General features: G+C 44.5%; 1 protein-coding gene across 4 annotated transcripts in view; it reads right to left on the minus strand.

Moving 5' to 3' along the window:
* The window catches only part of LOC107205557 (USP6 N-terminal-like protein), a 75,978-nt gene that overhangs the window by 45,976 nt on the left and 8,529 nt on the right, over positions 1-21,473 (minus strand). For all 4 annotated transcript variants that reach the window (XM_015630036.2, XM_015630037.2, XM_015630038.2 and 1 more), the window contains exon 2: positions 17,742-17,823. The gene's annotated coding sequence lies outside the window, so the exon portion shown is untranslated. The remainder of the gene's footprint in view (positions 1-17,741; positions 17,824-21,473) is intronic.

Genomic DNA, 21,473 nt, shown 5'->3' on the forward strand with positions numbered 1-21,473 from the left:
ACTAGGGCACCACATTCAGCTGCTCTTGGAAAGAAAAGCCATTCCCCTTCCCTCTCAATAGGCTCTTAGGAAGCTTGGACAGAAAAAAAAAATATCCCTAATCCAAACTCAGCTCCACAAGGATGGCTGGAGTTGGGTGCTGAGAATAAGGGTGAGCATGACTACCAGGAACCACTTGGGTCTGTGGTATGACAAACAGCAGTAATAGCACTGCATGAGGAGAAAGAGAGCCATTAACTGTGTCCTGCATCAAAACAGCACCCCAAAGTCTCATTTGAAGTTATCAAGTGTGACACCACAACCGCAGCATTCAACAGCTAAAACATCATATTTTTTTTAACAGCTATTGGGTGCTCCTAAATATCTCAGGTTCTTTTTAGGGGATTGTCAAGAATGTTCAGTTTCAGTATTTTAGCATGACAAGGACTACAGGAACCAAGAAACAAGTTTTCCTGTTATTTTTGCATGGCAGTAAAAGTTTTAGGGATTTTTGGTGGTTTTTTATTTCTTCCTCATTCCAAATGCCTCTGAACTGTGAATTTTCCTGCATGGCAGCTTTTGAAGTTTGCCTGCTGGCAGCAGAATCCTCCTCTTTTCTGAAATGGAAACATTCAGAGATGTGGGCACAGAGATCAGATGGAAAGAGCAAGGCAGTTCCCACTAAAAAAGCCATTTACTGGGGAAAAAAAAACCATCGTAAAAAAGGAACATTTGTCTAAAATGGAAGGTTCATTATTTGTATTTTTAAAAAGAAAAGCATTCATTTAAAAAAAAAAAAAAAAAGTCCCAAAAGACATGCACTAGCACCAGGAAGTCTAACAACTTTAACATGATCTAACTGCTTCACTATTCCTAATATACAATTTTAGCAGACTTTTTCCAAATCCCACTATGAACTGCAATGGAGCCACATTCCAAGATTTAGGGTCTTAAAAATAGAAGCCTTCAACCACAAAATCTGTAAAAGTACCTTAAAAAAAATTAGAAAGAACCCCTTTCAAGTTCTATCCTGTTATGGAGGCCATTCCCTAACTGATGCACAGAAGCACTTTGAGCCTCTCTGGAGGAAGCAGCATTGGATTCATGACAGCCTTGCTGCAGAGGACCTTATGAAAAAATTCATGCCTGTTTGAAAGAGGTACAAACTTGGGAGAAAACAGACAGTTTTAAAGAACACATTCTTAAATGGGGAAACTGAGACATGTAATAATTAGCAACTCCTCAAACAGCAAAATATTTACTTCTTCTGGCTAACCCACTGTCATCTTTGCTAACACAGGCTGTTGTGGCGAGAGATGTGAGGGGGTGAACTGAGGATAAGTGTAGCAGTTATCCTTGAATTCCTGAGACTGCTCCTCACACCATTCACTGTTATTTTTCAGGAGGAAAACAGGAGAAAACTTAAAAATGAAAACAAGACAACAGTGTGGGAAAATGCTCTCAACCAGATAGGTCAGCCTAGCTTAGAGCCATAAAACCATGTACAGCACACCTGGCTGCCTTGAGAAATATGCAGAGAATGAAGGTGTTTGGAAGCTAAACCACTGTACCCTTATTTCCAAATATAAGGGAACAATATTAAAAAAAGTATTACAACTTACATATGAGGCAAAGAATAAAAGCTAAAATAACAAGGGGCTTGCACAAGATGCCCCAATTGTCACATTTCAACATGTGCAACAAATAAGTACATTTTTTATAACCAATGTTTAGCATTGTTTTGTTGCTATTTTTCTTGAGACTCCAAGAACATCCTCCTCCATTTGAAACTTACAGGATGAGAAAAAAAAATATATAGGAAAAGCTACCTCTCGGGGTATTGCTCTGGCAGGCCTCTGCTCATTTAGGCTTTTGAAGGTAGAAATTAATGAAGAGAATTAGCTCTGGAGCCTGCTGCTCCCTGCCATCTCTCCTGGGATGAGTACAGCAGCTCCTGGCTGCACTCCTTTGTCTCCACTGAGGATGAAGCAACTGGGAAGTCTGCTCACAGTCAAGTTTATGAATGTTTCAGCAATTGCCTCCTCCTTCGAGTAGCTGCCCGAAAGCTTACCCAAACCCGGGCCTTCTGCCACACCATCCGGCTGCTCCATCTAATGAGCTTCTCTGTTTGTAAACCTGTCTCTTGACAGACACTCTCTGCCACGTGGGCACAGAACACTCACACAGCCACAGATGCTCACTGCTCCCAACCTGCCACAAGGCTTCTCCATCCCCTGCACCTTGGGGGGACAGCAGCCCCTTGACTTCACATTGACAAAGGCAGGCACTCTGCAGGCTCTGCTGCAGGTCAAGAGTAAGTTCTCCAACAGCATTTTACAGTGCTTTGCAAAGCCAGACTGTGCCAAGATTCACCTCATGGTGGAAAGGACACACGGGCACACCAAACCCCACAGAAGTTTAGCTCCCAGGACCACTGATGACAGCTGCACTGTGGCAAGCCACCTTGTTTAATGCATAACATCTGTCACCTTTGGTCCAGGCTCTGCTCCTCCCTTCAGGGGAAGGATATATCCATGGCACAACTCAACTTGAACAGCAGAATTTTGGTGTAGTGTTGCCACAGTGTTCTTCAGGAACACAAAAGACCAAAGAAAGCTACTTGCATTTGGAACAAAAGACAGAAGTCTGCTGTGCTTTGTTGTAGCATAAGAGAAAACAGCAACCAAATGCTTTCTGGAGAGCAGATGACAGCTACCTGGTTCTGCTGCTGCTATTCCTCAAGAAACACCAGTCAGATTCTGGTCTTAGGTGAAGAACAAATCCTGCAAAATGCACAATGAATACAAGTCTCACAGGAAACTACAACAGGTACTGTGGGACCACCCAAAAAAGCAGGAGGAGAGGAAACGTCCCACCATCATCATCTAATCAGGCAGGAAGCTATTTCCTCTGCTCAGACTCATCAATTAGTCATCTTAGTGCTTGGGAGCCCTTACCGTGGACAAAGGCCCTTCTCAATCTGACACAGGAACAGTCACCAGAAGATGGGGAGAGAGTTTCAAGGAAATTCCATTGGAAAGAGAAACGAAGACACACAGGAAAGTTTCAGCAGAATGAGTTACCACACAGTTTTTACTCTATTGTTGTTGATGGATCTCCAGTCCTCCACCATGGACCAGCACAGAGAAAATGCAAGGCTTAGCGGAGAAGTAGAAATCTGTAGGCTTCACCTCTGGCCTGCTGCTTTCCTCACCTCACCCGGAGCAAGAGGTGGCAAAGCTTGCCCCTGAAGTCCACACCAGGCAATATGCACAACACAGAAATCCGTAGACATTCAAATATAAAATATTTTCTTAGGGGAGAGCAGAAAAACCTACAGACCACACAGGAAGTTAGTACACTTCACAGAAGCCTATCTGTTGTGGAACATGATGATCAATTTGTTGGATGCACCATTATTTCCATCAAGTCATCTCAAGCTTTTGTATAGGAACCTGTAAGCTGGCCTTTGGATATGTTGGATTTTTCTGTGTGCATGGACATCGGCTCTGGAAAATTTTAGGAAATGGGGCTGGTTATTTTCTTATCACAGCATTTGGAAAACTGAAACAAGTTAATTTGTGGCTTTCAGTACTTAAAACTAAGTGAATAAATGGAGAGAGCAGCCAACTTCTGTCTTCATCTAGATGAATTGCTGAGATCATGCCGTTAGCTAACATCACTCTTTGGTTTTGGCTTGAGAGGCAGACAGTGCAAAGGGGTGTCCAGTTACAGAATGGCAACACTGATAAATTGCCTAAAGTTTTAGCAAGAAAATAAATGCAAGATGTGTAAAAAAAAATGCCTGCTGAGTAATAGATGTGGGGGTCATGTGGGCATGTTTCTAAATTCCTTCTCTTTGGTATGTTCAACAGCTCTTCCACCTAGAAGCACAGAATGCTTTCGCAACTAAGACTGACATTACTCCTTTTTCCCCTTTAATTAGAGGTCAGTTCTAATCCCTTCCAAAGCATCCACAAAGCATTTGCCTGAATTCAGACTCCAGAGCAGCACAGTCAAAGCAGACAGTGGATCATCATGAAATATAAAGCTGCAGGCACCACAAAAAAAAAAAGGCACCTATGTACTGAGGCAAGAAAGAAAACAACCTGCAGGACCCACTGGTGTCATGCAAACCACGTTAGGAGCAAAGAACAACTCTTCACAGTGAGAGACCATGAGACAGCAGATTAAAAAAAAATTAACAAGAAGGAGGAAATACTTCTTCCAAGTGACCCACAATTGTGTTGTGGCATGTTCTGCTACTCGGAGCAAGTTATAGAAGGTATCTGCAAAGTACCATGGAAACTGCAGGAGGACAACACTGGTGCAGCTGTTAAGACTCCTTCCCTGAGGATCCACTCTGGTTGTCACCAGAGGAAGGGATACTGGCCAATCTGGACCTTGGCTGGAGCCAGTGTGGCAGGTCTTCCACTTTTGAGCTACCACACATGGGCATTACAGCAAAGCTGGGAGAACTTTGGGGTCCAGCATTTAAACCCTTTGACCTGGCATCTTAAGAGACTGTCTCTGACCGGGCTCTGAAATACAAGCAGAGCAAGAGGGGATCATAGATAACTTCCAACTGTTCTTGCAGAGAACATCTTTCCTGGACAGAGGATTCAGAGAGGAAATGTTTTCTCTGTTGCAGAGCCCCAGGCAGTGAGACACAGCATGTCCTGTCTTCCCCACAGTGAGACACTGAAACTGAAGCTGCAAGTGTTCAGAGACAAGAACAAGTGCAACTCTTCATCTACCAAAAGGCAGCTCAAACTCCAGGACAGACATCCCCAATGTGTAGCACAAAATTTATCCAGCATCTACAACCATCAGTCCTTTAGAAAAGACATACATCCTCATGATTAAAAGGCCACAAACTTTGTAGAGGAGATCTGAGGGCAAGAGGCATCTCTATTGCTTGGGCATCCCTGCCACACAGACCACTGCAATCTTGGATGCTGCAGCAAGCAGATCATACTTACAAACCTCTTGCACCAGACACAACAAACTTCAAGGAAGACACAGCAAGATCACTTCTACACCACAACTTTCCCACGCATGTCAAACCCTCCCAAAGCCATTAATTGGCAGCTAATGCTGGAAGGCTGTGAAAATCAGAGCACTCACAAGGAACAGGAAGGCAGTGCTGTGAACACTGCTGAACTGAAGGAGCTTTAAGTCACTTTACTCCTGCACTTCTCCTCAGGCAGCTGAAGGACCAGGGCACTATTTTCAAGCTGTTCTTCTGTTTCACTAAGTATCTGAGTCAAAACCTGGCACAAAAAAACCCAGGGTGTCTTTGGGAGTGTTTTGCCTCCAAAACAAAAATACCTTTCATTAACAGCAGAAACATTCACAGCAGGGAGGAAGCTGATCCACTCTACTCAAAGGCTGCTCTGTCTGTCAGAAGATGCATGAACGCAAGGTCCAGGAAACAGGTTAATGGCTTACACAGCAGACACCTCTATCTCCTTGAACCAGGAACAGATCCAAAACCAGTAAAGTGGAGCAGGCATCCTTCTCCTTGTGGCAACCAACCCTCCAGAACAAATTAACATCAAAATCAGACAGGCCTCTTTTTCTGAAGGTTTTCGCCACTTCTGCTTTGGAAGAGGAAATCATAAGGACTTTATGCAGATCATTCAACTTGTCCTCCAAGCCACAGCAGCTTGTCAGCATTCTGCCTGGATGTCAGACACTGCATGTGGACATAAAAGGAAGCATTTGCTCACTGTTGTAGCTACTTCCCAACCAGGCTGACAAAATGCTTCTGATTCTGTGTGCTCCTCTTGTGCTTCCCCCATTCTAGGCAGCTGCTTCAAGTGTTCATGCACACTAAGAGTACTGAGGTACTGTCACACCAGATTACTCATTTCTGACTAGAAGAAGCCAAGAATTTTAAGGAGCTAAAATGATAAACTACCAGAATTTCATGAGGATTCTCTCAGCAGTTAATGGTTAAATAAGAAACTGAGCTCTATGGACATTTCAGACAGTAATAATGAGAGTGATGATCACACTTAGAAACTGTGGGCCAGTCATCTCTCACTCCACAGAGAGGAGCAGGTAAGCAATATGACACTAACCAGCTGTGGGGCTGGTAGGGACCACTCAGCAAGGGGGTGAAAGTCTTTGCTGCTGGAAAGGTGCACACAGACACATGTTATGCTTTGGGGCCAACAAATCCCTCAACTGAGAAGGTTAAAACCAGGACATCCCATCAATGGGGTCTGTGCATTCATGGTCCCCCAGCTGTGAGAAAATGAAAGCTGACAGCAGTGCCCATACAAGCAGTCTGTTCTCTCTCCTGTTCACTAGGTTTATGTGCCGACAATGCAGCCTGTGGGCACATTATACCTCCTCTTTGTGTTTGGCATCCAGCTAAAACAACCCTTTCTCTTCTTTCTTCTCTCACCTCAAGCCAGTTGGGCTTCTGGCAACTAGGAGAGTGACCAGAACAAACAGTCCTCCTGCTCACATGCTTGCAGGGATGCATCCTTAACCCAGCATTACAAAAGCTATGGTAATAAAAACAGTAACCTAAGCATCACTGCCTTGTGCCAGACTTTCAAATGAACCAGCCCACCTCAGCCTGAAGTGCCCTGCAGACCAGGGCTCCTCTCCTGTTGCTGTGGAGAGATGTGCATTCAGAGGGGCAAAACAAGTCCCTCAGCACTGCTACAAACCAGTGCCACACTCTGCTTTACAATGCAAAATTAAAATAGAGGCCAATACTGGGACAAAGTTTCCTTCCGTCTCACAATTCCTCTCACTGCATCAAAAACACAGTGAACAGAACCAGAGCTGCCCTGGAGAGGCACATCTCAACTCTTCTAAACAGAAGAAGACCAGAGTCTTGGCCTTCCTGCATCCTGGCTCAGAATCATCAGCCACTTCTCATCACCCAGCCTGCTTTTGCCTAGGATAGCACCATAGAACCATCTGCATCACCATCACACTATGAAGTGCCTGCCATCTCCAAGCTGCAGATTTCTGGCCAAAGCAGTAAGCCTTCTGAAGTCTCTGATGACTTGTTTTTCCTCCCTCACCTATATCAGTTCATCCAAATAGCAGATGCTTCCTTTGTTAGTTTTGGTTTCTGTTTTGTTTGGAGGTTTGCTTGCTTTTCTTATTTGAGCTGCTCTTAATAAAAAGCCCAGCTCCAGGCATGGTGTGACCTGTGCATTAGGAAGGGTGGCAGATTGCTCTTTTTTGATCTGCTAATAAAGCTGATTTTTTTCTCTTCATTTCCAGGGAATGTGAATAGCTCAGCCCCCAGGAAAGAGACACAGCAATTACACTTACTCAGACCAGCAGAGCACTTTGGTGCAGAGCTTGCACTGAGCTGGTGCCCTCCAGCATCTGCTCTGTAGACAAGAGCACACCAGGGGACAAGCTCAGCAAATGGGGAAAGCTGACAGCTCTTTGCTGCAAAGGGTATCCCAAAAATCCCCTAAAGAACATCCAATAAGCCTCTGTTCCCCCGCTACTTTCATAAATTGGAATTCTAGATTTGTAAGGAAAACAATATGTAACTGAAATTAATCTGAAGACTTCTCTTTGTTGGGGTCACATTTCAACAAAAAAGGAGGTGATTGCCCAATTTACAGATCAGTGCAGCTTTACAGAGTTCTCATAAGTTCTCACAACCACTGTGACTTTTCAAGTGCAGTCCAATATCTAATCCTTCATTAGATATATTCATAGGTATAAATATGAACAGTTACATCTACAAGTGAGGCTTTACATAGGTAAAAATTCACACTGTATGGCTTTTGCAGGGTGTTCTTATCAATCACATGAATCACATGCTCACATGTACATCTGCAAGTATTAAAAGGTGTCTTGTACGTGGTCTAGTGGAGGGTGTTCCTGCTTATGACAGGGAAGTTGAATGAGATGATCTTTAAGGTCTCTTGCAACCCAAACCACTCTGATCTATGATCTAGCTGCTAAATTATTAACACCAAGTTTGTTTTCCCACACATCATCCTCGCGGCTTTTGCAACCTGGTTAGGAACAGCAGGGGATTATTTTATCCAAATACCAATACATACATGAGGGAGGAAATACAGAATGCTGTACAGTACAGAATACAGCACATGCTGCTTTGTACCTTTGCAGCATGCCAAACTGGAAGAACAGAACCAAAGTGAACCTTGGTTTGTATAGAAGGTGTTTTAGCTAGACTAGTATACCACTATCATTACCTCAGCAGCATAATTAATGAGCTATGGCACGATTATAATAACAGGCTCTTTAAAAGGTGTGCCAGCTGCCAACCCTAATCTGTATCACTTTGCATGCTATAGTACCAAGCCTGATATTCTGCTCAAGCAATGGAAAAAACAGCTTTTCAGGCAGATCCCCAGGACAAACACTCACAAGCAGACACAGCAGCTGGTTTTTCCACAGACACCGAAAGATGAGTACACTTGCAGGCTTTTCCATATGTAGACAGACATACAAAGTCCCTTGACTCAAAGAAAGTTTAATTCAAAGGGTTTCCATCAGGAAAGAAGGAGTCTCTTTCACAACATGCCTGCCAAACCTCCAAGGCTAGAAAGCTCAAGCATATAGTCCATAGACTTTTTTTCCTTTTTCTTTTTTTTTTTAACCCACAATTAACTTACTGATAGCCTTGGTATCAGGCTACTTACAGAAATGTTCTCTCTCAACACTAACAATAAACAATATTCAGGAGAGCTTTGTAGATAAGGTAGAGGATAAGCTAATTTAAACACAACCTAGCCTATCTGAAGGGATTCTAGTCCACCAGGCAAAAAGAGTCAAAGAGAGAAACTCCTGCAGCATGGAGATGTCTACTGGTCCTCTCGCCTTGGATGCCTGAAGCGGATTTCCCTTTTGGTGGCAGAAAGAGAAGGAAACAGCATTTTCACTCAGAAATAATATTCAAAAAGTCAAATATGAATCCTTCTAAAAATTACATTTTTTTAATTGACCTCTAATTCTAACCAGATTTTTCAAGGAGGGGCACCATCAAGCTCTTATTATACCTTAGGGATTTTTAGGTAATTATGACTACACCTACCTAAGGGATGCTGCACTGCCAGGGCTAGGTCCTTTAGTAAATTACCCCTTCATTTAACCTACACATAAAGCCTTCTGAAGGCTGAACACCAGTATTTTTGGCTGATATCTGTAAACAGCAAAAGGAACAGCTGCCTCAAGCAACTTTAAGGGGAAACTGAATTAAGGAAGGAAAGAAAGTGCATCTTTTCCTATGGAAATAAAAGTCATCACCATGCTTGGGGTATTGCTCCAGGTCAATATAAGTAAACAGCTGTGAAGAAAACAGTCTTCTTTGAACTTCATAGTGCAACATTGTTTTGAAGAGAAATAATTATTAGGCCTTCACACTTATCACCAGTCTCCTCAGAGGGGTTGATACAGTATGGCATGACTTGAAAGGAGAACAAGGGCTGACAAAGGACAAGCTTCTCTGCTCTAAGACCAACCCATTGTCAGCAACAAGCACATATTGCTGCCCCTCCACAAGACCCAACCAAGAAAAAACATCTCCCAAAAAAACCCAATGGTTTCAACTGAGCCTAAAAGGACTTGAGTTCGCATTTTATACACATGAACTCAGAAGAGATGCTCTGAGAAACATTCTTCTTTTGTGGTTTCTCTAACAGCATCATCATTACATCATTAAAGGGGAGAAACTAATTAATTCAACATGCTTTCAGCCTCTAGTCTTTTAATCCAAACACTTCTCTACGGCCATTTGAATAAACAGATGACATGAAGACTGCTTTGACTAGAAAGCACACCACTGGTTTCTCCCATGTGCATTTTATTACAAAATTCTGTTGTCACACTAGGGGGAGAAAAGCTAATTCAAAGGATGAAAGAGAACAAGGACTTGAGAAGAGGTTATTAATGTCTACATGTGCCCCTTTCTCTCCCTCCACCCTCTTCCCTCCCCTCCATCTTAAGGGGAACTATAGCCAAAGGAGCACATTGTTTGTCAGAGGGTATCCAGCTTGGCTGGTCAGCTGCAACAAGGGATTGCACGTTCAGACAGTTACCACTCAGGAAACCTCTCTCCTGAGCATCAGATCACATACTGCAAACGCTGCAAGGTCATGGTAATGAGTGGCAGCTGAGAAGATCGTAGTGACTTGCTGTGGTTGGTGCCTCACATCCTGTCCCTGAGCAGCTGGCTCACCACAGCTTCCTCACTGCTGGATCAGCAGACTCCCAGGACCCAACAGACCAGGAGATCTTGTGCCCACTCAACAAGACCAGTGATCATTAGAAGAGAGGGGAAGAAGTTAGATACATTCTAGGAAACATCACTGCTAGAGTACCATATACCTGGGCTGATGTAACCCAAAGCTCTGCACCACTGTTGCAGTAGAAGGGGGGAAAACCCAAAAACGCAAATCAACCCCTATCTCAAATAAACAATATTTAGTTCCATAAGAACCTGAGTGGATAAATTCTTTATTGCAACTCATTTTAAATTAGGGAAGCAAAATGAAGTGTTTGTACAGCCAGATCATCATGCTCTGAACAAACCAAGGGAGGTTTGCAGATGTACATCATGCTGACCACAGAGTTCAGCTTCTGAGTGCAGTGTAGGTAGAGAGACACTTTGGTGCAAAGCTGTGTCAAGTCTGGTAAACACACATGCATAAAGATCCTATTAATAACCTGGTATTTCTGCAGGGAATTGGGGGAGTTTGAAAATAGGCATTGGTCTGGAAGAGTGGAACAGGTTTAACACAAGGGATGCTCTGTAGAAACCAGTAGTAGCAGGTTAAGTCACTAGAAATGTTTCAATGAAAGATAACTCTGACATGGTTATGAAGTCCTGCTCAAAGGTGAATTCAGCACAATCTTAACTGAAACGGGCCAAAACCAAGCAAAAGCTACTCAAGAGCCACACTTTCAGAAATTCTAATGTGAGCGCTGAAAACAGCTTTCCTGCCTGGAACCTTGAATACTTCTGTAACAGGAATGAAATATTTTCTATAAAGTGACCCAAAAGACTCCCAAAGTATTTAGGAGACTGCTTTCCCCTTTTGTCAAAGTCAAAAGGGGAAAACAAGCCCACAAAAGTGGAATACAATGTGAACAATGTTGAGCTATTCATTTCAAAATGAAAGCTGCTTCGGAGAGAGAAGGGGAAATACCCACCACAATTGCTTTGGAAAACACTGCCCAAAATCCCTCAGGAAAAGAATAAAAAAAGAAAAATGTACTTTCAGAAATCAAGAATGATAAAAGCTACACAGAAGAATTACAGCAATTGCATGCTAGGAAATAAAGATCAGAAAGAAAATCACCATGGTCAACCCATTTATCCTGTCTCCCATAAGCCTGGTTTTAACCCCATTTAATCCAGGACTGCATTTAGTAGAAAACTGGCACAGGAGTTTTGCCAGCTTCTGGCACTCACACCATGCAGAGTTCCACCCCCGATCCTCCCCACTCCAATTCTCCCACAGCATCTACCTGGATGTGGGACAAGCCCAGCCACCACACCTGGGCTGCCGGCACTGTGCCAGGGCAAAAAACAAGGAGTGGAAGATTGATTGTCAATCCCTTAAAAAAAATCCTCTTTGACATAGATGCAACCTGCTAAAACCCTGGGGGACTACGCTTTTCCTTGGTGTGCTCCTCACCATGCAACGCGGAGGTCTGGAAATGTAGGGCTGATGGCAGCACTGTCAGCACCATCAAAGGCTATGTATGTGCCTGGCCCTGCCCTCCTGAAGAACCCTTTGACCGTCTCATTTCCATTCAAAGCATGACCACTGAGGCCCCAAAAACATCTACCCTAGAAACTATTTTTTTTTAGAAGAAATGCATACTTCAGGAATGAGTTAATACACTTGGAAGAAAGCACCAGCCACCTCCTTGAACTGGCATCTTTCCAGCCTCCCAAAGCCTACCACCAGCCCTGCCACAGAAATTTTGCAGGGTTAGATAAATAAAGAAGGAAATAGACAGCAAGCCACAATTCTAGAAACCTACCAGAAACCTTTGCCATTTCATGTTACCATTTCCACCTTTTTTCTCAGCCTCATCTTTCTGAGGCTGGCACCCTGGTGTGGGACCCTCCAGTATATTCTCCAGGGCACTCAGAGAGTGAAGTGCAACCACAGCTGCACAATGGCCAGCTGTGACTTAACTCTACTTCTTCTCTGCAGCTAAAAGGCCAGGAGTGATGCAAGACCACTCAGGTTTTATGGACTGTGCCATCCACAGCATCCTGGAAGCCAGCAACGAGTCCAAGCAAGAGGCTGTAACTTCAGTTTCATAAATCCCCAGCATACCAAACCCATGTTTTCCAGCAATGCTATTGTTCTCCTCCCCTTCCTCTCTGCCACAATACCTCAGAGACCTAAAAACACTTATTATTTATCAATTCAGCAATTCTGAGAGTACTTAGGAGGAAAAAACATCCCAAATCTTATCAAATGAGACCAGCAGGACTCCAAAGCAGACCATTGGCACTTGTCTGGAAAAAGTGGAACCACTCAGACAGTCTCAAGGAAGGAGTAAAACAGCCAAAACCACCCTTAATGAAAGCTGTACCTTTTCTCTGAGGAAAACAAACAAGGGAACTGCATGGAAACCCAGCCAAAAAGAAAAAGTAATACAATCCCTTGTGAACTGATAAAATGTGAGATAGCCCACCACATTCCCAGCTCAGAGAGAAGCAGCAGAATATTCTTACTGTTTAGTTTCTTTCTAAATCTGGGATATGTTTTTTTGGCAAGCCTGGATTTCACCTGAGGGTAATGCAAAAAGGAACATAAAAAATCCCAACATGAATGACAATTGAAGAACAGCCATCTGTGTGGGCGTCTCTCTTTCCAAACAAAACTTGGAGTGAAAAGGGTTTTCCAATGAGCCAGCCAAGAAAAGGGAAACTTCATCAAGAATCACAGTGGGATCTGCCTGGAAAGTATGCTGCATGAAAGTACCAGGGCAAAAACCACTCCCCCTGCCCACTACCAGCAGTCCTCCCAGATGTCCATCTGTCCACTGTTCCTTCTCTTTTAAAAACTGCAGAGAAAGCTGCTGGGGAGGACACGACGCGTGACAAGTAATTACAGAGCAAAGCAGAGCAGAAGCACCTTTAGGGATAAGCAGCAATTCAGGCAGTCACCAAATGCTGACCCTCCATGAGGGCTGCATGAGGTCTCTGCTTGTGAAACCAAGCTGAGGGACACTGGCACAGTTGTACTGGGAGGGCTGGGTAAGCACAAACTATGGAATACCCACAGAACTGCTCACCTGCACTAAACCAAGGTTTTAAAAATGGTAATCTGAAGTAACCCACAGTCTGCCAGAATTCCCACTGCTGCACCCTCCCATGCAGACGTGGGTTCCAGCATTCAGCCACAGACACAGCAGCTCCTCACCTGCCCCAGCACCTGGGACTGGAGGCTGCCAACCAAGTTCAGCTCTCAGTCTGCTTAAAACCCAGCACATTTGCAAGGCACAGGGTCAAGTCAGAGCAGATGGAAGACTGAATTAGGCTACTCAGCCTCCATCCAACTCCTTCCAGAGCAGTTCCCGTTACACCACTGGAGACAGGGTATTGATTCAGACATTAGCAGTTTACATGCACCTTTGGGCCAACCCAGGACAGTGATTTTCAGTGCCTTTGCCAGCAGATTACAACATATATCCACATACTTTAAGCAATCACTGAGCATTCACTGATAGAAAAAATATTTTCCTGTCAGAGTACTCAAAACTCAAAGTGGACGTCTCCTCCTTCATAAACTCACCTGTCTGGAACAAAACCCTCCTAAGCATCAGAAAAAAAGCTGACCCAGAGATGCCCTGAGATTCCTGCTCATTTTGTAGCAAGGTACTTTAAGAAGAAATTGAGATGAATATTGACATGTTTAAGGCCATTTAAAGCAGAGACTGGCTTTCCTAACATATAAGTGCTCTTCCAGCCTCTGAGGGCAAGAGACAGAGAGGAAGATAATTGCTTTAGGGGAGAAAATGCTAATAAGACAGGAATTTCCCTGAAATAATTAGCAATGTAAGGAAAAACCACAAAACCCAACCACCCACAAACTTCCCTAAGGAAGTGCTTCAAACTTCTGAAGTCTCTACATCCACAGGCCGTTGGGTGTATGACAAGCATGGGGCCAACTGCTGCATCAACACTGGGACACACAAGATCATCTGTGTCCCACATGGACAGGGGATTTGCAAATACATTTGCAACAAGAAAGTCTCCAGGGAACTAGGGAAAATTGATCGGCTAAAACAATCCTGACTTTCCTGCTAATATAGATGGGTTTTAACAGAAAGATAGTAACAGGCTGTAGGAAAACATAGGCCCCCTCCCCCACAGAGAGAAGAGTGTCATTTCAGCACTTATTTTTTCCTAGTCTTCTCAGGAAGCTTGGCAGGAAATGGTAGAGACTTCCCCCACGGCATAAATTCTTTTATCAGGTTAAATTAGATTAATTCCTTCAGGAAGATTACTGCTCTAGGCAGTTGAGAGTGCTCCTACCTTGATTCTCATGGCGCTTCTACCCCAATGACTGAAGCATTTAAAATTTTGTTTCATCCCCAATCCTTTCACAAAGATGCGGTTCTGCTACCTGCAGGCAACATATATATTTGGCACTTTGACCAAATCCAGAATACACCTAAATTCCTCTCTTTTTTCCTGGTTTCCAAACATTCAGAAAAAAATTGGAAGTGAAGGATTTCTCCTTGTTTTCTTAATGGAACCATGACAAAGTTGCTGTGCAATTGCCTCTTGGAGGGCTGGGGCAGGGAGAAAAAGAAAGATAAAGCAAACTGCTGGAGTTAACCCGCAGCAGGAAACAAATAATTTCCATGCCCACATGTGGAATCAACTCTCATTTTTTCAGATGAGTAAGTACCAAAGGCTTTGAACACAGTCATCCACTCTCTGGTGTCATTCTCAGATGTCTGGTGCTTGCAGCACTACTAGCTAAAGGTAACAAAGATGACTCTGTAAAAGGAGTGATGGAAATGTCTGAGGAGATGCAAGACCAAGAAGAAAATATCCCTGCACCCCTGAAAGGTTGCTGCTCATGTACAAATCAGTACAAGACCCAGAGTAGCTAGAAGCAGTTGGTGAAAGCAGTGAGGCATGTGAACACAGTTTGTCCCTGGAGCAGCAGCTGGGGAAGAGAGAAGACAGCTGCAGCACTGCCCCAGGACATCCCATGTGCCACCCTATTCATTTCAGGGTATCTGACAAGGGTACTTAAACATGGGCATGATACATTCCACCAAAAAAATCAACCCTCGGTCAGCCTCCAGTGGCCCCAAACACGGATGAAACAGGACAGCGCAATGTGCCAGGACAGAACTTTTTCCATGGACACTGAGGTTACAGTGACTTTGCTAATTCACTGCTCAGGGTCAGGCCAAAAGGTTGGCTCATTGACCACCTGCCCCTGAGCACTTCCCACCCACTGCTGGTTAACCTCTGTGGCAGCTGTAAAAAGGAAAAGCAAGAGCAACCCAGGCTGAGTTATCCACTGCAGCAACACAACACTGTTCTCAACCTGCACTATCCAACCCTTATGCTCTCACAACAGTGTCCTAAGCTGTTTTTCAAGTCAGCATATAGCTTTTTTGCTAGCTAATATAACATTTCCTCTCCCTTCCCCCAGTCCAAGGATTTGGCAAAATTACTTCTTCTGCAAATCCCGCTGCAAATGCTGAACTTTTGCCAGTTAGACTGGGAAAGTCTTGACTAAAAATAAACCATGTTTCAGAAAATAGATCTCCTTCCAGTACAACGAAGTAGTGGATAATGCATGCAAGCAGATCTGCCAGGAGAACACAGCCTCCAGATTTGCATAAGAATCTCCTCAAGCTCAACAGACAGCTGCAACTCCTGTGACTTATCGCATCTTAACAAAAAAAAAAAAAAAAAAGGAGGGGAAAAAAAGGAGAGAGGTAAGGTTGATGGTGCTGAGATAAATCAAATTTCAACCTGTGGTGGGAGGAAGTACCACTACCACCACTTGCCTGCATCCCCAGTGAACCAAGCTGGTCATAACATACACGGGAGGGAGAGGATAGCATTCTCTGCATGGTCACTAACAGAAGGTGAGAGTTTCTTACAGGAAATTTGCTGCAATTCAGGAATGAGAAGGGAATGACCTGGGATTTTGCTACCTGAGTCACCAGGAGTCTGGGACACTGACTCAGTGCTGGCTCCCTCAACTCACCTGCAACACCTTGCTAGCAAATGGAGGCACTCCTACCTTTCCTGTTCCACTTCCTATTGTGGTTTTCCCTTTAAGAAGAGGCCTTTAACAGCAGAAAGGTAATTGAAGAAAAGGAAAGCATAAGGAGAAGGCTAGCATGGGAAGCACAGGCAGTGCTCAACTAACCAGTTCTGCTTTCAGCTCCAAAGTGGAGGGCACATTTGCCTGCATGCTGTGATAAACCCTGGGAAATACAGAACTAGGTGGAAACAGCTCCACCCTGACTCCTACTCCTCCAGTACGTCTGCAGCTCCGCCCAAACAGTCCTGGACGAACCAGGTTTTCAAGAAAGATCTCTTTCCATAATTAATCCATTTCACTTTTTAAGGATCAAGAAAGCATTATGCAGCAAGTTACAGTTATATCCTTATACAATCAAATGGGCCATCAGGCAAGCTAAATGCAAGGCAATGCCATTTTGATGAGATTCATGAGGGATGGATGTTTGCAGGAGCTTCTTTTGCTCCTAGGGCAAGCTGAAGGTTCAAGCTCAGCGTGCCAGGCCAATCCTCCTTGTCCATTAACACTCCCACAGCAGGATCATCCACCTGCTTTTCAGACCTCCCCTAAGCAACCACAGATGGAAAAATATTCCACTCCAATTCCAGTTGCATGCACACCTCTGATCAGCTGGGAATACAATTCCAGATAATACAATAGTAGACTGCAACCCAGCCCTATATTTTCCTGTCCTAAAAGTAATCCAGAAATTGAAATCGAGATGCAAGCAGACCTGCTGGTAGCATAGCAAGGGGCATCACTGAAAGCATATTTGGCATCTCGGGGACTTCAACCAACTTAGGCAATGTACTTAGAATGTCAAACAGTTGCCAAGAGCACTGATTAGATTTTTCATTTGAGCACTGATGCCTTAAAGCAATAACAAACCAAATAACTCAGGCAAAAGGATGCACGGGGCAGCACAGGGGAGGCACTACTCCACTGCTCCTGAGAGCAATCAGGGGCAGAGCAGAGCAGTAATTATCCAGGGAGGAATAAGCTGCTACAGGCTGTTCTTGCCATACATTAAGGAAACAACAGCAGATTTGTTCATGGTTGGATACCAACACAGTTCCCTCCCACCCCGCTCAGGACGCAGGCGGATGCACGCCACGGGGGAGCTGCCAAAGGCCAGCTGAGCAGGAGGGCGCAGCAGCCACCTGCGCAGCCGCGAGCTCGGCCGGGATTCCCCAGCTGCTGCTCCGGGAAGGAAAAGGCAGTGCCAGTGTTGGGAAGGAGCGTGGCCTCCCAGGAGCTGCTCTGCAGCAATGCTGTTTTCCAGCCCTCCCATCAGAGGGCTGTCAGCAAGGCTAAATGCAAACCTTATCTTCTACCTGGGTGTTTTCACAAAACCTCTGGACAGGAAAAAAAACTATTCACTGTAGAGCAGTCTGCACCACAGGATCCATTCCACACCCATCAGCCAAACCCTGCACACATTTCACCCCTGGACACATGCAGCCCCGCTTCCCTTCCACAGGAACATAACAAACATACCTGTTCAGAGCATCAGCTTCTCCTATAGCACTGACAAGGAGCCAGAACACGATTCCCATCGGCATACAGGAACTGGCAAATCCTGTAAGCATTAGAGAGAATAGTAATTAGTGACACTAATAAGAGCTGGCTGGTGAAAAGGATGGATGCCAAAGCAATCTCGCGAGAATTGGGAAGGTGTTAGATCCCTGTCCTGAACACTCCTGTCTAGCCCTGGCATCATAGCAGAGGTATGCAGCATCAGGCTGTCAGGGGATTTCTCCAAAATCACAGAAGGAAGCCAAAGTAAAAGGCGAGATGACGAGTCCCAAACCAATGCTGTTCATCCAGTAAAGCCTCCTCAACAAACCAGTGCACTGAAGATAACGTCTATGTGCAGGGGCAGAAAAGAGGCTGGCAAATGGGATGGAATGAATCACCTACAATACCCCTACCGTGCTCCCTGAGATGCTGCTGAAGATCTGCTCCACAGCACCTGTAGAATTTCTTCTAGTTTGCAGAGGAAGCAAATCCCACATGATATCAGAGCTGGGCCACTTCCATTTTTTCATTATCGATTCATCATTATAGTTTCATAATAAAAAAGGCTTTATATTTTCCATTGATGGCTGTATAAACCTTTTGTACCTTAGTCACAGAGAAAACATTTAACCAGCACTGAGCAAGAGCTATGACAGAAGTCACCTCTGAGGGCTGCAAAAACACCTCACTTCAGGCTTTTAAAGTGCCTGCTGCATACCAAAGAAAAGATAGCAAAAATGTTTTACTGGAAACAATTCTAAGCAGCCACATAGAGTTCTTCTGATGATACAACTGAAGCAAAGGTCACCACATCTAATGTAATTCGACTTTTCCCATGCTGTTCATGCAATTGCTGTGCAATGCAATAAATTGTTTGGGGATAGCAAGGAACATGGTGGGTGAGAGACGATCTCTGTAATGCAGAGAGGATCTGGAAGCTGAGGGATGTAAGGAAACAGTGAGACAACATCTCTAGTCAAAACACCAAACCAGCAAGAGGAAGGTACAGAATCAGCCTGACAATGTCTCATGTACTTCCTGCCAACTGAACCTTATTATGTACTGTGAGAAAACTTAGTCATGCAGCACATCAGTTTACCTTGGACTGAGAGAGATTTGCCTGCTTTCCCCAGTCTCTGCAGGTGATTCAGAGACCTGTTACTGCCAGCTGGTATTTAAAGAACTGAGAAAAAGTATAATTCATTTGAGGCTCCCCCTCACTCATTTTCCCCTTTCCCATTATGGAAGGGCTGAAGGCATTTCTAAGGATGAAAACAATGCTGAAAGCCACAAGACCACAGCACAGACTTTGGACTCCAGCCTCAATCACAAATTTTTCCATCACCCTGTCGCTCTACATTAACCAAAATACAAGAGTTATCTACTCCTATTATGTACCTCCAGGAGGGTCTTCTGTTGTTCTTGTGAAGCCAGTAAATGAACACTATTTAGCAGCTCTACAAGGACAGAAGTAACAGGACAAATCCAACCTGACCAATAACCTTCAGTGTTCGCTTATGTATAAAGGTATGGAAAGCAAGGAAATACATACCTTAACTTCACATGGCTTAAATCTGAAGGAGGGCTGCTTTAGCTTTGTAGGACTTCATCTGCACTGGGTACCACACATGGGTATTGACCCATACCTGCACCAGGGCTAAGCACATGGGTAGTATCAACATGACTCCCATACAGCCACAACCTTTTCTCCCTCTCTCCTCCAGTTCCTTTTCAATTTAACAACTTTCTCAATGTGACCCCTAGTCTAAGACAACACTGCAGAAACATCACCGGCAAAGTTCCAAGTCTTCACTTTCCAGTACTGCCAAGCAAGGCAAAAAGAGATGCCTGAAGCTTTCTTAAGTGCTGCTGGATTTAATCAGAGCCATATGAAGGTGGCTTGGCTTGCCTTCCCAAAGCAACTGCAGCTCTCAGACAAAGCTTGGTCCCACAGCAGACAAATACACTGGAAACACAGTGTAGTGCCAGGGAATCAGACTGCTCAGCCTCCCCCTTGGTTCCCAAACTTCCTTCTCTCAGTGCCTTGTCACTTGTCCCAGGACTGCTCCTCCCCAAGACACAAGCAGGCTCAAGGCAATGCAGAGCATGTTCGGCACACCCGTGACAGCTAAACTCCTCTGCTGCCTTCCCTCTGCAGCTCCAACCTGTCCATCAAAACATGTATTTCTCAGTGTCACCACCCCAGCAGACCCTCTCTATCCTTGGCCAAGACAATTCCTTGCTTGTTGCAGACTGAAATAATGGTGCAGAAACATGATAACATTTTGTTTCATCTAATGCAGCAAACAAAGATTCACCAGAGTTTACAAAAAGATTCACCAGAGTTTACAAAAAGCTTATGAAGCAAGGCAGCAGAGGACTGAATGATACTGAGTGACAACAAAGATAGGACAACCACAACTTCTGGGGGCAACCTGTTCCAGTGCCTCACCACCCTCATCATAGAAAACTTCTCCCTTACGTTCAATCTAATATTCTGCTTGATACACTGAGCAGGAAGCTTTATTTGAAAGCTGTGCTCAAAGCCCTCCCAGAGGGAAACCTCTGCTGGGTCAGCTGGGAAGCCAAACTCTTGCAGCATATACACAAAACCATCAGTCAGCAGTGGCCCACAAACGACTCTTCCAACACTGTAGCCTCCCAGAAATGTTAATGTACTTGGCAATCCATACCACCCTTTTACATGGAAGGAAACTGGAGTAGAAGCAGGACATGTTCTACCAGGGGCTACACAGCTGCTCTTCAGCCCACTCCAATATGCACATCAGTTCACCTGATCTGAAACTACCCTCAACTGTAACAACAGACAGTCCTGCCTTTTCCCTCCCCCCACTTCTACACATTCCAATCATCTCTACAGTAGAGGTAGCAACCATTATCTGCTTGATCCAATTGGAAGCTGTCCCAAAAATAAGAAAATAAAGGGGAAGAATTTCTGGCAGGAGAACAACATGAGATCAGCTAAAGCTGATGAGAAAGATGGCACAGTGGTACATATGGAAACCTAGATGAGGCTTCAATCCATCATACATTTGTCTTTGCACAGGGCTAAGTCAAGTAAAATCAGTTTAACAGCTCCATTCACTACTGAGCCGGCTCAGTCATTCAGTTTTCTAAAGACCCATCCAAAACAGCCTGGTGATTTACTCTCTGAGGTCTCCAAACTAGGCTGATGCACCCAAACAGCAATACACCACAGCTATGCAAGCCTTGCAGCTTACCAAGGCATAGCAGTAAAACAAAATTCCTCCAAGAGGCTTGGGTATTTTATTTTGTTTTTTTGGAGGGGGGAGTATGTTTTGTCATAGCTGAAGTGTGCTCTCAAATGGTTTCCAGGAGCAGAGGAGCAAGGACAAGCACATGCAAAAGATCTAGCAAAAGCTCTTAAGCAAAGCAGACAGCAGGAAGCTGAAAATAAATACGCAAAGCCCTTTGCAGCACCAAGTTCAAATCCATCTGCATATTTCTATGGCTGTCACGGCAGCCCATAGAAGGGATTTTCCAATTCCTTGCAGAGTAACCCTGGAAAATAATTATGGAAAAGTAGGAACACAGGCTCAAACTCTAAGCCAGAACTTCATCCCAGCACATGACCAACTTCAGCAGCACCAGGAACGCAGAGGGAGGAGCACAACACAGCCCCACATGGTCCCCACAGGCTGGCTTGTCCCCAGCCCCAGGAAGCTAGAG

The sequence above is a fragment of the Parus major genome, chromosome 5 (genome assembly GCF_001522545.3).
Source record: "Parus major isolate Abel chromosome 5, Parus_major1.1, whole genome shotgun sequence".
Lineage (NCBI taxonomy): Eukaryota > Metazoa > Chordata > Aves > Passeriformes > Paridae > Parus > Parus major.